The sequence below is a fragment of the Ranitomeya imitator genome, chromosome 2, assembly GCF_032444005.1.
Source record: "Ranitomeya imitator isolate aRanImi1 chromosome 2, aRanImi1.pri, whole genome shotgun sequence".
Lineage (NCBI taxonomy): Eukaryota > Metazoa > Chordata > Amphibia > Anura > Dendrobatidae > Ranitomeya > Ranitomeya imitator.
In genome coordinates, this window is record NC_091283.1 from 762363195 (window position 1) to 762380062 (window position 16868).

Genomic DNA, 16868 nt, shown 5'->3' on the forward strand with positions numbered 1-16868 from the left:
CGCTGTAATCGTACTGACCCGAAGAATAAAACTGCTTTATCCATTTTAAAAAATGTGGAACGGTATAAACGCCCCCCCCCAAAAAAAAAGAAATTCATGAATAGCTGGTTTTTGGTAATTCTGCCTCACAAAAATCGGAATAAAAAGCGATAAAAAAATGTCACGTGCCCGAAAATGTTCCCAATAAAAACGTCAACTCGTCCCGCAAAAAACAAGACCTCATGTGACTCTGTGGACCAATATATGGAAAAATTATAGGTCTCAAAATGTGGTAATGCAAAAAATATTTTTTGCAATAAAAAGCGTCTTTTAGTGTGTGACGGCTGCCAGTCATAAAGATCCGATAAACCCGCTATAAAAGTAAATCAAACCCCCCTTCATCACCTCCTTAGTTAGGGAAAAATAAAAAAAATAAAAAAATATATTTATTTCCATTTTCCCATTAGGGTTAGGGCTAGGGTTAGGGTTAGGGTTGGGGTTAGGGTTGGGGCTAAAGTTAGGGTTAGGGTTTGGATTACATTTACGGTTGGGAATAGGGTTGGGATTAGGGTTAGAGGTGTGTCAGGGTTAGGGGTTTGGTTAGGGTTACCGTTGAGATTAGGGTTAGGGGTGTGTTTAGATTAGGGTTTCAGTTATAATTGGGGGGGTTTCCACTGTTTAGGCACATAAGGGGCTCTCCAAATGCGACATGGCGTCCGATCTCAATTCCAGCCAATTCCGCGTTGAAAAAGTAAAACAATGCTCCTTCCCTTCCGAGCTCTCCCGTGCACCCAAACAGGGGTTTACCCCAATATATGGGGTATCAGCGTACTCAGGACAAATTGGACAACAACTTTTGGGGTCCAATTTCTCCTGTTACCCTTGGGAAAATACAAAACTGGGGCCTAAAAAATAATTTTTGTGGGAATTTTTTATTTTTTATTTTCACGGCTCTGCGTTATAAACTGTAGTGAAACACTTGGGGGTTCAAAGCTCTCACAACACATCTAGATGAGTTCCTTAGGGGGTCTACCTTCCAAAATGGTGTCACTTGTGAGGGGTTTCAATGTTTAGGCACATCAGTATCTCTCCAAACGCAACATGGCATCCCATCTCAATTCCAGTCAATTTTGCATTGAAAAGTCAAATGGCGCTCCTTCCCTTCCGAGCTCTGGCATGCGCCCAAACAGTGGTTTACCCCCACATATGGGGTATCAATGTACTCAGGACAAACTGTACAACAACTTTTGGGGTCCAATTTCTTCTCTTACCCTTGGGAAAATAAAAAATTGGGGGCGAAAAGATCTTTTTTGTGGAAAACTATGATTTTTTATTTTTACGGCTCTGCATTATAAACTTCTGTGACGCACTTGGTGGGTCAAAGTGCTCAACACACATCTAGATAAGTTCCTTAGGGGGTCTACTTTCCAAAATGGTGTCACTTATGGGGGGTTTCAATGTTTAGGCACATCAGTGGCTCTCCAAACGCAACATGGCGTCCCATCTCAATTCCTGTCAATTTTTGCATTGAAAAGTCAAATGGCGTTCCTTCCCTTCCGAGCTCTCCCTTGCGCCCAAACAGTGGTTTACCCCCACATATAGGGTATCAGCGTACTCAGGACAAATTGTACAACAACTTTTGGGGTCCATTTTCTCCTGTTACCCTTGGTAAAATAAAACAAATTGGAGCTGAAGTAAATTTTGTGTGAAAAAAAGTAAAATGTTCATTTTTATTTAAACATTCAAAAAATTCCTGTAAAACACCTGAAGGGTTAATAAACTTCTTGAATGTGGTTTTGAGCACATTGAGGGGTGCAGGTTTAAGAATGGTGTCACACTTGGTTATTTTCTACCATATAGACCCCTAAAAATGACTTCAAATGAGATGTGGTCCCTAAAAAAAATGGTGTTGTAAAAATGAAAAATTGCTGGTCAACTTTTAACCCTTATAACTCCCTAACAAAAAAAAAATGTGGTTCCAAATTTGTGCTGATGTAAAGTAGACATGTGGGAAATGTTACTTATCAAGTATTTTGTATGACATATCTCTGTGATTTAATTGCATAAAAATTCAAATTTGGAAAATTGCAAAATTTTCAACATTTTTGCTAAATTTCCATTTTTTTCACAAATAAACGCAGGTAATATCAACAAAATTTTACCACTATCATGAAGTACAATATGTCACGAGAAAACAATGTCAGAATCACCAGAATCCGTTGAAGCGTTCCAGAGTTATAACCTCATAAAGGGACAGTGGTCAGAATTGTAAAAATTGTCCCGGTCATTAACGTGCAAACCACCCTTGGGGGTAAAGGGGTTAAAGGGGTCATCTGGGGTGATGGTATGGTGGCTGGATGGTGACGCTTCCCACAGGTGAAGCTGGGTCCCCAGGGCTCCCAAGGTGTGTGGCAAGGATGTTGTATGCCGACGAATAAGTGGAAGACACAAGTTATAAAGTCTTTACTTGATTTACTGGTGGTACCAGGATGTTGTATTTCTCCATGGTGCTGGGTATTGGTCACTTTGTCTCCAGAGTATAAGTCACGGTCAGGGTGTCCCCTTAAGAGGTGTGATTCCACGTCCTTGCGGTTGACAAATAGTTCCCTGTGTCCGACTTGTTCCCTGATAAATCCCCATCCTTTGTTCAAGTTCAGTTCCTGTTCTGATGTGTCCACTATTTATTGATCTAGCTGTACGGGACTGGGCTTTAGCTAGCAGGTTCCTTTGTTCCATAACTTCTCATTTGGTTTTACGCTGTTTTTCCTCTGCTCCTAGTTTTTGTATCTGTCATCTGCATTAGTCTTCTGTATCAGTGATTTTAACACTATTAGCCGTAGATTGGGCCTCTATAGGGAATTCCATTAAGTCCATTTTTGGGTGCCTCCAATGGACAGTCTCTTTAGGCCTGCATGCCTTCAGGGGTGATGGTACAGGTGTCATTGGCTCAGTAAGTGCGTCTCCCATGTCAGTCATACGGTCCCAGGTTACTGTGACTGTTATTGTCTGACCAGATGGTATAGTCGGTGGGAGTGCTAGTGGTCCCACTAGGGTGTCTTCAGCTACCGGGGCAGTTAGCGTACCTGTCTCACCGGTGCCGGTGTCTTCTTCAGACTCTGCTTGGGCCTGATGTGCTGGTTGCATGGCCTGGTGCTGCGGCGTGGTCATCTCCAATTGCGGCGTCTCGCTTTCCGGCTCCGATGAGGTCACAGGTGTGAGCTCCGGGTTCTCCGTCAATGTCGTCTCACTTTCCGGCTGCGCCTCACCCTCTGGCTCTGTCGGTATTACAGGTGCAGGCTCCGGATCTGTCACTGGTGCCATCTCCTGCAGCAGCGTTGCTCCCTCCGGCTCCGCTGGGGCTGAGCGCTGGTAGTGTGGTCTGAGGCAGTGCGGTCGTCATCCTCCAGATCAGGGATTCTTTCCAGGCAGCCACCACTGTCATCTGGGTCTGTAGGAGTTGTTGGGCCTGCTCCGCCATCTCCGCAGCGAGGAGCTCCGGGTCCAAGGTAGGCTTCAGGTCTGAGGTTTCTTGCCGCTGCGGACAGTGGGCATATTCACAGGTGTCGGTAGATTCTGGTCGCTCTCCACTGCTGTCCGCCAATGTCTTTACCAGGTAGCGTGCAACCATGCTGCTGCCACGCTTTCCCGCGTCTTTCTCTATCTCTCTACTTCATGGGCGGTCTCTTCCCCCTTTCCCGCCGGCCACCTCTGGGGGCGGATCCGTGCTCGTGACAGACATTTTTTTGGCATTACAGTCTCTGTAGGGGGGTGGATCCAGCTTTCGCGCCGGTTCTTGAGCTCCACCCATGGCAACACATCTTCTTCCTCCTTTATTCGCCTCGTGGTGCAGCAATGGTGGCCATTGACAATTTCACACAGTCCATTATAATCCATGGCACATAGGACCCATTCCAATGGGTCGGTCCATCCTGTTTGTGACGCCAGTTTGGAATGCCCTACCAGGGCCGTGGGGTACTCGGTGCCGGGTCCGGTCTTAAAGGGGATGTTACGTGGCTGCGACCCGGTCCTTGGCCCTGGGTGCCCAATTAAAGGGGAGCTGTCTTTTAAGGGGAATGCTGAATAAAGTCTATTTTCATGATGCCACCTGTGGTTCTCGGTCAGTAGGGACCGACGCCGCTTAAAGGGTCCTCTGGGGTGATGGTATGGCGGCTGGATGGTGATGCTTCCCACAGGTGAAGCGGGGTCCCCAGGACTCCCAAGGTGTGTGGCAAGGATGTTGTATGCCGATGAATAAGTGGAAGGCACAAGTTGTAAAGTCTTTACCTGGTATACTGGTGGTAGTAGTCCACAGTCCAGTCTGTGTCTTAGGCTTGTTTCACACTTCCGTCTGCTGGCGGGCGTCGTAATGTGTTGTTGTGACGTATCGACGTCCGTCGTGAAAATAGTGAAAAACATGTGTAACGCATCCAGTGTTTTGACGGATGCGTTGTTTGTGTTGTTGCCTGAATTTAAATGGAGAAATCTTAGGGGAGACGAGAGAGAGAGAGAAAGATTTCCCCAGACTAGAAAAATCCTTCCATGCTCAGAAGAGAAAAACGCAATACGTCGCTGGATTCCTGCTTTTCACAGGCAACGACACATCCTGCGTCCATAGGCTGCCATTATAGCCAACGACGTATGCCGCAGGATGCGTCGTTGCACGTTTTTCCTACGCTGACAAAAAATGTTTAATTGAACGTGTTTTCCAGACGACGGACCGCTATTTTCCGACAGATCCAGTGCACGACGGATGAAACGGATGGCTATCCGTCACAATCCGTCGCTAATACAAGTCTATGGGAAAAAGCAGGATCCTGTACAAAAATTTGCAGGATCCAGTTTTTTCAAAACTCGACAGATTTCGATGGGAGGAAAAAGACGGAAGTGTGAAAGAGCCCTTAAAGTCCCACAAAATCCTCGGGCTCCCGGTACCCGGTTTCTGCACTTTGGCTCAGAGGGTGCCCGGTCACAGTTCCCCTCTAAGCCCTGTTCCACTCCTGTGCTCCTTTCCTCAATGATCCACTGCATGCAACAACCTTTCAGGTTCTCTTCTTCTCAGGAGCAGCAGCACAGTCCTGGCTGCACTGCTCTGCTGTCTCCTCTCTCAGACTTCCTTCTCTTAGGTCTCCCTTGACCAACTGCCCTGCTTTGTCTCCCTGGACCAACTAACTTGCTTGGTCTCCCTGGACCAACTAACCAACTCCTCCTCTAGACCAGGATCCTTAAAGCTGGGGAAGCTCCCCTGAATCCGGGTCCTGAGCTCCCCTCCTGGCCTGGATTCAGAATGTGTTGAATGCGTGTGCTTACCTGGTAAAGAGAATCCGCCTTGCCTCCACGCGTGATATCGCCCTCCCCGATAGGAAGGCAACATTACTGTAACAACCGGTTACCTGGGGTGTTACACAATCATAAGGCACTAATAGTGCTGGGATTGGTAGTCAATCATAGCAACAGAGAAATAATAATAAACAGTATCATCACAGTATCTGAAAGCTGAATGCAATCAGGTGAACAATACATTGGGTTAACAGGATGTCAAATATTACCGGTGTCGTGACTCAAACTTAGCGTTATTACATAATATTGTGGAATAGGAAGTAAGAATAGGTGAAAAAGAAGAAAAGGAAAGCGGAAACATAAACACAAAAACACACAGAGAAAAGAGGGTGGGGGAAGGGAAGTAAAGGAGAGAGAGAATGGAGTGCTACGGGAAGACTCCAAGAGCACGGATTCCGATTTCTCCAATAAGGAAATCACAGAAATGTTTATGTGTGATGGTGCAATATGTTAGCATCTGGGACTCCATTTTTATCCCTTCACCACATGCGCCGTACATCTACGGAGCACGTCGTTTCTCTTCCTTTGATGTGGGCTGTTGGCTCCGGCACTGGAGCCAACATCTTTTCCGGCATATGTCAGCTGATTTGTCGCTAATCCTGCCCATCGGCATCCGTGTCACATGACTGCAGGTCGCCGATGGGTTGGAATGACAACCTGGGATCCGCAGCATTGCCAGATTGCTATGAGCGCCGCCCAGCGGTCAGAGCAGGGCTGAATCCCTTTGTAGCACAAGCGATCGGATGATCTCAGCTTCTAGTCTCCCATGGAGACTATTAAAACCAGTGTAAAGTTAAAAAAAAGTTCAAATCACCCCCCATTCGCCCCGTTTAAAATACAACAATAAAAAATACACATATTTGGTATCACTGCTTTCATAATTGTCCAATCTATCAAGATATTAAAATAATTAATCCGATTTGTAAGGGGCGTTGCAAAAAAAATCAAAACACCAGAATTATGGTGTTTTGGTCGCCACAACATTGCATTAAAATGCAATAATGGGGGATCAAAAGATCGTATGTACACCAAAATGGTTTTAATAAAAACCTCAGCTCAGCATGCAAAAATTAAGCCCTCTACCAACCCGAGATGTTATGGGTGTCGGAAAATGATGCAATTTTTTTCTGTAACAAACTTTGGATTTTTTTTCACCACTTAAATAAAAACAGCCTAGACATGTTTAGCTTCTACAAACTCATAATGAGAATCATAATGGCAGGTCAGTTTTAGCATTTGGTGAACATGGTAAAAAAAAAAAACAGTTGTGGAATTGCATTTTTTTTTGCAATTTCACCACACTTGGAATCTTTTCCTGTTTTACAGTATATGATATGTTAAAATCAATGGTCTCATTTAAAAATACAACTTGTCTCGCAAGTAACAAGCCCTCACATGGCCATATTGATGGAAAAATAAAAAAGTTATGGCTCTGGGAAGAAGGGGAGTGAAAAACGAAAATGGGCTGCGGCGTAAAGGGGTTAAACTTTTGCCCAGGGACTCACTTTGCCTAAAGCAGGTCCTGGATATAGAAATTAATGCTCAATGCACTTCTCTTACATTAATTCTTCATCTAAATGGAAATCTGCTAAAATATCAGTGCATTTCGAACTTTTAAGGAGTTATCAGGGACGATTTACATTTTTTTTCTAAAGAACAAATGAACTCACAGTTAAATATTTGCTAAGACCTACCTGTTGTGCCCGGCTCCGATCTCTGCCGCCTAAAAGCAGTTACGGAATGTCACCTGCTAGCGATTCTGGTGACATCACGTTCACAGTTTGCAGTAAGGAAGTGAGTGACTCATACAATTGTGAGCGAACGCTGCCATCTTGTGTGAGAAATTAAAGGGACGAGGAAATATAGGAAAAAAAGAAAAAAAAATTAAGAACTAAAAAGGAGGATGGCTGGTTGCAAGGCAGGAAGAAAAGGCTAGTTATATGGGGGCATGTGATCCACTGTGACACAGCAAGAAAAGATAAAACCCCTAGAGGAAAGCCAAGATGTCAGTCATTGCCCAGACTTGTATCAAGTCCCTTGTGCGGTGTCATCTGAACTCGCTTACAGCCGAATACAGAAGAGCGTGACTAAAGAATACAGCGGGTGAAATAGAGTACATATATTTCTAAACTTGCCATTGACATTAAATTCTTTCCAGATCTTGGTAACAACCCATCCAATTCACACAGGCAAATAAATCAAACCATAGATGTCCATAAATTAAGTTAAATATCCAAAATTGTCTCTTCAGAGAGGAAGAGGACTAGAACTCTAGTGTCACCTACTGGAAGTAGTGATCCTAAAAGTCAATATCGACTCTCCAACGAACCTTTCACCCAGCCAAACCAGATCTCATACTTTGCACTGAGGAGGGGAACTACTCCGAAACACAGTGTCTGCAAATTGAGATTATGGCTTGGCTTTTATCCAAAGTCATGTGGTAAGGTTCGTTGGAGGGTCGATATTGACTTTTAGGATTGCTACTTCCAATAGCTGGCAGTAGAGTTCTAGTCCTCTTCCTTTCTGATGAGACAATTTACATATTTAATTTCCCAGAGGAACATTGCAAGGCTTAAAAGTCTCCTCACCTTGACATGGCAGGCTTGTCACTCTCTGCTAGAAGAAACGTTACCTATTTAAAGGGAGGGAATTGGATCTGGTGAGCTGAAGACCAGGAGGCATAATTAAAGGGACTTGAGCTATGTTTTTTGAAACAAGCAACTGGAACAAGTCGGTAAAAGGAGGTCACAGTTGCCTACTTGCTGCCTAACAGGGAAGTAGAGCGGTATCCGCTAACGACCGAGAGGCTGGGTATCGGCACAGACTTTGTTGGACAACTCACCAGTGTATCTGTTACACCCGCTTCTGGTGCTACCCCCAGATCTGGTCCCTCACCTGCTCCCGAGACAGCCCTTGCACCTCTGCAAGGTCCCTGCCTGGATCATCACTCCCGTCTGTTCCTCAGTGTCCTGCTGCTGCTTCTCTCTCCCCCACTTCCTGGCACGCTGCCAGCAGACCTCTAGGGAGAATGCTTAGGACACACGTGCACGTTAGTCTCTAAAAGGGACAGCGCACATTCTTTGAAAATCTTAACTAACCAATGACCCCTCTGTCATAGGGAGGGCACCGGAGAAACGAGTATCTACTCCTGCTATTTCCGGTTTTGTTCCTGTTCTGACTGCGCTGTAATAGCATTCCGTTCTGCTTACACTGTTTGTTTCCACAGAATATCAGTGTCCAGTTGTTTGGCAATACTAAAACGACTCCTGCACCTTTATGCTCAAGTGCCATCCTGTTCCGCCACCCGCCATCTGTAGCCCTGGTCTACGCTAAAGGTGCCAGAGCCAACTTCCTCCCATTTACCCGGAATCTGACTACCCTCACCAGAGCCAGCTTCACATCTCATACCCGGTGTCTGTTGGTCTGCTCCACCATCTCTGTTATATTTGTTCACCTGTTTGTCCCGCTGGGATAGCTGCCACGTGTCTGGGGTCTAACTGGAGGTAGCACCTGTGTCCCCCAGGTGTTGCACTCTGGTCCTGTTCGAGGGATCTTACTATGGATACCTGGGGCTTACTAGTTATGCCCCCTTCAGAGCCCCCCGGACCGTGGTCCCGAGGTTCCACTCAAAAAAATAAAAAACGCATGTGAACTTCATCAGCTTTGCCTCCGCTTCCATTCGTTACAGATTGCTCCGGCCATGGAACCCACTGGATCCCAGAGATCCCTGACTGTGGAGTTTTGCCAAGAGGTGACCCGTCTAAGGGATCTACAGGATAAGATCACGAGTTCACGACTTATCTTCGCAGCTTTTCTACTAGCATGGATTCCCTGCTGGCCCCGACTGCAATTGACTCGTCCACCAGCACCCAGGTACCCGCCTGCATGGCAAGTAAAGGTCCTCGCTGCCAGCCCCCACCTGTTTCCATGTCAATTTGACAGCCGGCTCAGAGAACGGAAGAATCTCAGTGTGAGGGCATCAGAATTCTGCCGACGGGAGCCTCCACCTTCGACCGCCGCATCAGGCGGCCTGCTGGAGCCCCCCTGTCGGCTGCGCCCGGGCCACATGCCCCGGCTGCCCACCCTGGATACGCCACTGCTTCGTCTGGACTAAAAGCCATACAACGATTCCTGGAGTTCACCAACTACTACCGGCAATTCATCCCTCACTTTTCCACCCGAGTGGCTCCCATCACAACTTTAACCCGGAAAGGGGTAAACTCCAAGAAATGGTCTTCTGAGGGAGAGGAGGTCTTTGTTTCTCTCAAAAAAGCCTTCTGTAATGGGGTCTACCAAGCTGGGGTACCTCTTTCAGTACCACCCCGTGTTTCAGAAGGTCCACTCTGGCTTTTGCTAGATTCTGAATGAATGACGCTGGCAGGAATCTCTTGATTACATGAGAGCATATAAAAGCTGCCTGCTTCTCCACGTATTTCCAGTCTAAGACCACCCTTTATTTACAGCACACAGAATATATAACACAGATACACAGGGCCGGCCAATAGGAAAACAGCAGGCCAGACATACATTACAATAGCCGCAGGGGGCCGGAGCCTGCCGCTATTTACTGTGGGAATTACAAAGGTGGGGGGAGGTCAGAAAGAGAATATCTTGTCCAGGGGCGCAGCCTGTGGACTGATGCATTTCACATGGAAACTATTATACATACATATACTGCATAACATTTTTGGTGCTTGGGGGTTCTGTAACACCTTCGCTTCTGCACCCATTCTCCATCGTCCAAATTCTAATGAGCCATTTTTCCTTGAGGTAGATGCTTCCTCCATAGGTGCAAAAGCGGTTCTCAGCCAAAAATCATCTACCGGTACGACGGTCTCCTGTGGTTTTTTTTAAGGTTTTTCCCCCGCATCCGCAGAGAGAAACTATTTTGTTGGAGATCGGGAATTGTTGGCTATCAAAATAGCTTTGCAAGAATGGTGACATCTTCTAGAAGGAACACTTCATCAGGTAGTCATGTTCACCGATTATAAAAACCTTGCATACCTTCAATCCGCATAGAAGCTGAATTCCCGTCAGGCCTGGTGGGCCTTGTTTTTTGCTCATTTTAATTTTGTCCTTCATTTCCGTCCAGCTGACAAAAATGTCAAGGCATATGCACTCTCCAGTGCCTTTTTGCCTCCTGAACTGGAAGAAGAACCTCAGCACATTATTGAACCTTCTAGGTTAGTTTCTGTTGCTTCTATTGATCTTTCCCGGCTTCCCCCAGGGAAAACTCTCGTGACCGCCTCGAAACATAATTGTGTGCTGCAGTGGGATCATTCTTCCAAGTTGGCTGGCCATGCTGGTCAGAAAAAGACTCTGCAACTCATCACCCATTACTACTGGTGGCTTGCCATGGGTAAAGATATCCATGAGTATGTCCCAGCCTGTCCTTCATGTGCCTGTAACAAAATTGATAAACGCCTACCAGCCGGTAGGTCACAGCCTCTTCCGATTCCGTCCGCTCCCTGGTAGCACATCGAGATGGATTTCATCACTTATCTTCCTATTTCTTCTGGCTGTTCTGTGGTATGGGTTGTGGTGGACAGCTTCTCTAAGATGGCTCATTTCGTTCCACTACCCGGTCTCCCATCTGCTCCTGAACTTGCGGATCACTTCATTCAGCATATATTCCATCTCCATGGATTTCCTCTCCACAACGTGTCTGACAGGGGCGTCTAGTTCACCTCAAAGTTCTGGTGTCAGTCAGTCATACCAGGTGTCAGTCGGTCTGCTCCACCATCTCTGTTATATTTGTTTACCTGTTTGTCCCGCTGGGAAAGCTGCCACGTATCCGGGGTCTAACTGGCGGTAGCACCTTTGTCCCCCAGGTATTCCACTCTGGTCCTGTTCGAGGATTCTTACTACAGATACCTGGGGCTCACCAGTTACGCCCCCATCGGAGCCCCCTGGACCGTGGTCCCGAGGTTCCACTCAAAAAATAAAAAACGAATGTGAACTTAATCACCTGTGCCTCCGCTTCCATTCGTTATAGTATCCTTTCAAATATCATTTGATGTGCTATGTAGCTGAAGTCTGTGGCATAGCTTGTGTTGTATAAGTCAGTGCGTGAATAACACAAAATAACGTTTATCTGTGTTAGGTAAAGTTAGGGAAATTTGAGTAATCTATCGGCGTTAAAACTTGCGATCCACTATTATTCAGAAGACAGTTCCTCTTCATTAGCATTTTGCCTGTACTATATGGGTAAGTGCACAGAGTCAGTAACCGGCAGCGCTTAGGACGCAGCACATGTCCGCTGTTTCCAAAGCGCTGCCGCCTATTGAATGCAGGTGATTCCGCAAGTGTTCAATGAACCGTGCGGATTCACCGTGTCCAATACATTGTACTGGTGAAATTTATCTTGGAGAGGCAAGCATCTCCACATGATAAATTGACATGCTGCGGTTTGGAAAGACGTGCTGCATGTCTGTCTAAGCGGGTGAGCCGCAGGGGTCTCTGGCAACATAGTGGTCATAAGATTTTGTGAAATCCCATCCACTATGCTTTAACATCTGGACGCTGTGGGTTGGACGCTGCAGATGTACGCAGCGTCCAACTTGCAGCGTTTACTGACCGTGAGAAAGTATACTATGTGCTGGAACTTCCATCCCCCTCACTTTCCATTGCAGTTTTGCTTGTCTACATGGAAAAATACAGCTAGGGCCAGAAATATTTGGACAGTGACACAATTTTCGCGAGTTGGGCTCTGCATGCCACCACATTGGATTTGAAATGAAACCTCTACAACAGAATTCAAGTGCAGATTGTAACGTTTAATTTGAAGGGTTGAACAAAAATATCTGATAGAAAATGTAGGAATTGTACACATTTCTTTACAAACACTCCACATTTTAGGAGGTCAAAGGTAATTGGACAAATAAACTTAACCCAAACAAAATATTTTTATTTTCAATATTTTGTTGCAAATCCTTTGGAGGCAATCACTGCCTTAAGTCTGGAACCCATGGACATCCCCAAACGCTGGGTTTCCTCCTTCTTAATGCTTTGCCAGGCCTTTACAGCCGCAGCCTTCAGGTCTTGCTTGTTTGTGGGTCTTTCCGTCTTAAGTCTGGATTTGAGCAAGTGAAATGCATGCTCAATTGGGTTTAGATCTGGAGATTGACTTGGCCATTGCAGAATGTTCCACTTTTTGGCACTCATGAACTCCTGGGTAGCTTTGGCTGTATGCTTGGGGTCATTGTCCATCTGTACTATGAAGCGCCGTCCAATCAACTTTGCAGCATTTGGCTGAATCTGGGCTGAAAGTATATCCCGGTACACTTCAGAATTCATCCGGCTACTCTTGTCTGCTCTTATGTCATCAATAAACACAAGTGACCCAGTGCCATTGAAAGCCATGCATGCCCATGCCATCATGTTGCCTCCACCATGTTTTACAGAGGATGTGGTGTGTTGGATCATGTGCCGTTCCCTTTCTTCTCCAAACTTTTTTCTTCCCATCATTCTGGTACAGGTTGATCTTTGTCTCATCTGTCCATAGAATACTTTTCCAGAACTACTTCACTGAGAGTGTTCTGGACTTCAGTTGATGTTGTGAACGGGTTCTTCTTCACCACATTAAGTATGCGGCGATCATCCACCACTGTTGTCATCCGTGGACGCCCAGGCCTTTTTGAGTTCCCAAGCTCACCAGTCAATTCCTTTTTTCTCAGAATGTACCCAACTGTTGATTTTGCTACTTCAAGCATGTCTGCTATCTCTCTGATGGATTTTTTCTTTTTTTCAGCCTCAGGATGTTCTGCTTCACCTCAATTGAGAGTTGCTTTGACCGCATGTTGTCTGCTCACAGCAACAGCTTCCAAATGCAAAACCACACACCTGGAATCCACCCCTGACCTTTTAACTACTTCATTGATTACAGGTTAACGAGGGAGACGCCTTCAGAGTTAATTGCAGCCCTTAGAGTCCATTGTCCAATTACTTTTGGTCCCTTGAAAAAGAGGACGCTATGCATTACAGAGCTATGATTCCTAAACCCTTTCTCCGATTTGGATGTGGAAACTATCATATTGCAGCTGGGAGTGTGCACTTTCAGCCAATATTATATATATAATTGTATTTCTGAACATGTTTTTGTAAACAGCTAAAATAACAAAACTTGTGTCACTGTCCAAATATTTCTGGCCCTAACTGTAAATACATACATATATACACTGCTCAAAAAAATAAAGGGAACACTTAAACAACAGAATATAACTCCAAGTAAATCAAACTTCTGTGAAATCAAACTGTTCACTTAAGGTACCATCACACTAAGCGACGCTGCAGCGATACCGACAACGATGTCGATCGCTGCAGCGTCGCTGTTTGGTCGCTGGAGAGCTGTCAATCAGACAGCTCTCCAGCGACCAACGATGCCGAAGTCCCCGGGTAACCAGGGTAAACATCGGGTTACTAAGCGCAGGGCCGCGCTTAGTAACCCGATGTTTACACTGGTTACCAGCGTAAACGTAAAAAAACCAAACACTACATACTTACCTTCCGTGTCTGTCCTCCGGCGCTCTGCTTTCCTCTGCACTGTCAGGGCCGGCCAGCCGGAAAGCAGAGCGGTGACATCACCGCTGTGCTTTCCGGCTGGCCGGCGCTCACAGCCAGTGCAGGGAAGCAGAGAGCCGGGGACAGACACGGAATGTAAGTATGTAGTGTTTGTTTTTTTTACGTTTACGCTGGTAACCAGGGTAAACATCGGGTTACTAAGCGCGGCCCTGCGCTTAGTAACCCGATGTTTACCCTGGTTACCAGTGAAGATATCGCTGGATCGGCGTCACACACGCCGATTCAGCGATGTCTGCGGGAGGTCCAGCGACAAAATAAAGCTCTGGACTTTCCCCAGCGACCAACGATCTCCGAGCAGGAGCCTGATCGTTGGTCGCTGTCACACATAACGATTTCCTTAACGATATCGTTGCTACGTCACAAAAAGCAACGATATCATTAACGATATCGTTATGTGTGACGGTACCTTTAGGAAGCAACACAGTTTGACAATGAATTTCACATGCTGTTGTGCAAATGGAATAGACAACAGATGGAAATTATTGGCAATTATCAAGACACCCACAATAAAGGAGTGGTTCTGCAGGTGGGGACGACAGACGATATCTCAGTACCAATGCTTTCTGGCTGACGTTTTGGTCACTTTTTAATGTTGGTTGTGCTTTCACACTCGTGGTAGCATGAGATGGACTCTACAACCCGCACAAGTGGCTCAGGTAGTGCAGCTCATCCAGGATGGCACATCAATGCAAGCTGTGGCAAGAAGGTTTGCTGTGTCTGTCAGCATAGTGTCCAGAGGCTTAAGTGTTATGATTAGGTAATTCAGTACCACAATGGACATAGAAGTCAGAGCACATACAGTGACCTGACAATAACCCAAAAACATAGAACGAGCTCTGAGACGTGGGAACTCTGCTGACCGCAATCCCTAATCCTCTCCAACCACACTAGAGGCAGCCGTGGATTGCGCCTAACGCTCCCTATGCAACTCGGCACAGCCTGAGAAACTAGCTAGCCTGAAGATAGAAAATAAGCCTACCTTGCCTTAGAGAAATACCCCAAAGGAAAAGGCAGCCCCCACATATAATGACTGTGAGTTAAGATGAAAAGACAAACGTAGAGATGAAATAGATTTAGCAAAGTGAGGCCCGACTTTCTGAACAGAGCGAGGACAGGAAAGGTAACTTTGCGGTCAACACAAAACCCTACAAACAACCATGCAAAGGGGGCAAAAAGACCCTCCGTACCGACTAACGGCACGGAGGTACACCCTCTGCGTCCCAGAGCTACCAGCAAGCAAGAAAAACCAAATAAGCAAGCTGGACAGAAAAAAACAGCAAACAAAATAACAAAAGCGGAACTTAGCTATGCAGAGCAGCAGGCCACAGGAACGATCCAGGAGGAAGCAAGTCCAATACTAGAACATTGACTGGAGGCCAGGATCAAAGCACTAGGTGGAGTTAAAAAGAGCAGCACCTAACGACTTCACCACATCACCTGAGGAAGGAAACTCAGAAGCCGCAGTACCACTCTCCTCCACCAACGGAAGCTCATAGAGAGAATCAGCCGAAGTACCACTTGTGACCACAGGAGGGAGCTCTGCCACAGAATTCACAACAGTACCCACCCCTTGAGGAGGGGTCACTGAACCCTCACCAGAGCCCCCAGCACGACCAGGATGAGCCATATGAAAGGCACGAACAAGATCGGGAGCATGGACATCAGAGGCAAAGACCCAGGAATTATCTTCCTGAGCATAACCCTTCCACTTAACCAGATACTGGAGTTTCCGTCTTGAAACACGAGAATCCAAAATCTTCTCCACAATATACTCCAACTCCCCCTCCACCAAAACCGGGGCAGGAGGATCAACAGATGGAACCATAGGTGCCACGTATCTCCGCAACAATGACCTATGGAATACGTTATGGATGGAAAAAGAATCTGGAAGGGTCAAACGAAAAGACACAGGATTAAGAACCTCAGAAATCCTATATGGACCAATGAAACGAGGTTTAAACTTAGGAGAGGAAACCTTCATAGGAATATGACGAGAAGACAACCAAACCAAATCCCCAACACGAAGTCGGGGACCCACACAGCGTCTGCAACCCCAACACGACCACATCATGCAGATTATGCAACACCAGAAAGCGAATAACCTCCTGATGTGCAGGAGCCATGCACATGGTCAGCTGGGTCCAGTACTGAGGCTTATTCTTGGCCAAAGGCATAGCATCAATTCCTCTCAATGGAATAGGACACTGCAAGGGCTCCAAGAAAAACCCACAACGCCTAGCATACTCCAAGTCCATCAAATTCAGGGCAGCGCCTGAATCCACAAATGCCATGACAGAATAAGATGACAAAGAGCAGATCAAGGTAACGGACAAAAGAAATTTTGACTGTACCGTACCAATGGTGGCAGACCTAGCGAACCGCTTAGTGCGCTTAGGACAATCAGAGATAGCATGAGTGGAATCACCACAGTAGAAACACAGCCCATTCTGACGTCTGTGTTCTTGCCGTTCAACTCTGGTCAAAGTCCTATCGCACTGCATAGGCTCAGGTTTATGCTCAGATAATACCGCCAAATGGTGCACAGATTTACGCTCACGCAAGCGTCGACCGATCTGAATGGCCAAAGACATAGACTCATTCTGACCAGCAGGCATAGGAAATCCCACCATGACATCCTTAAGGGCTTCAGAGAGACCCTTTCTGAAAATAGCTGCGAGCGCACCTTCATTCCATTGAGTGAGTACGGACCACTTTCTAAATCTCTGACAATATACCTCTATCTCATCCTGACCCTGACACAGAGCCAGCAAATTTTTCTCTGCCTGATCCACTGAATTAGGTTCATCGTACAGCAATCTGAGCGCCAGAAAAAACGCATCAATATTACTTAATGCAGGATCTCCTGGCGCAAGAGAAAATGCCCAGTCCTGAGGGTCGCCACGTAAAAATGAAATAATGATCCTAACTTGTTGAACTGGGTCACCAGAGGAGCGAGGTTTCAAAGCCAGAAA

General features: G+C 46.2%; 1 protein-coding gene across 1 annotated transcript in view; it reads right to left on the reverse strand.

Moving 5' to 3' along the window:
• ANXA7 (annexin A7) overlaps positions 1 to 7029 on the reverse strand; it is a 118236-nt gene extending 111207 nt beyond the window's left edge. The window contains exon 1 of the mRNA XM_069753391.1: positions 7011 to 7029. The gene's annotated coding sequence lies outside the window, so the exon portion shown is untranslated. The remainder of the gene's footprint in view (positions 1 to 7010) is intronic.
• Between the last annotated feature and the right edge of the window lie 9839 nt (positions 7030 to 16868).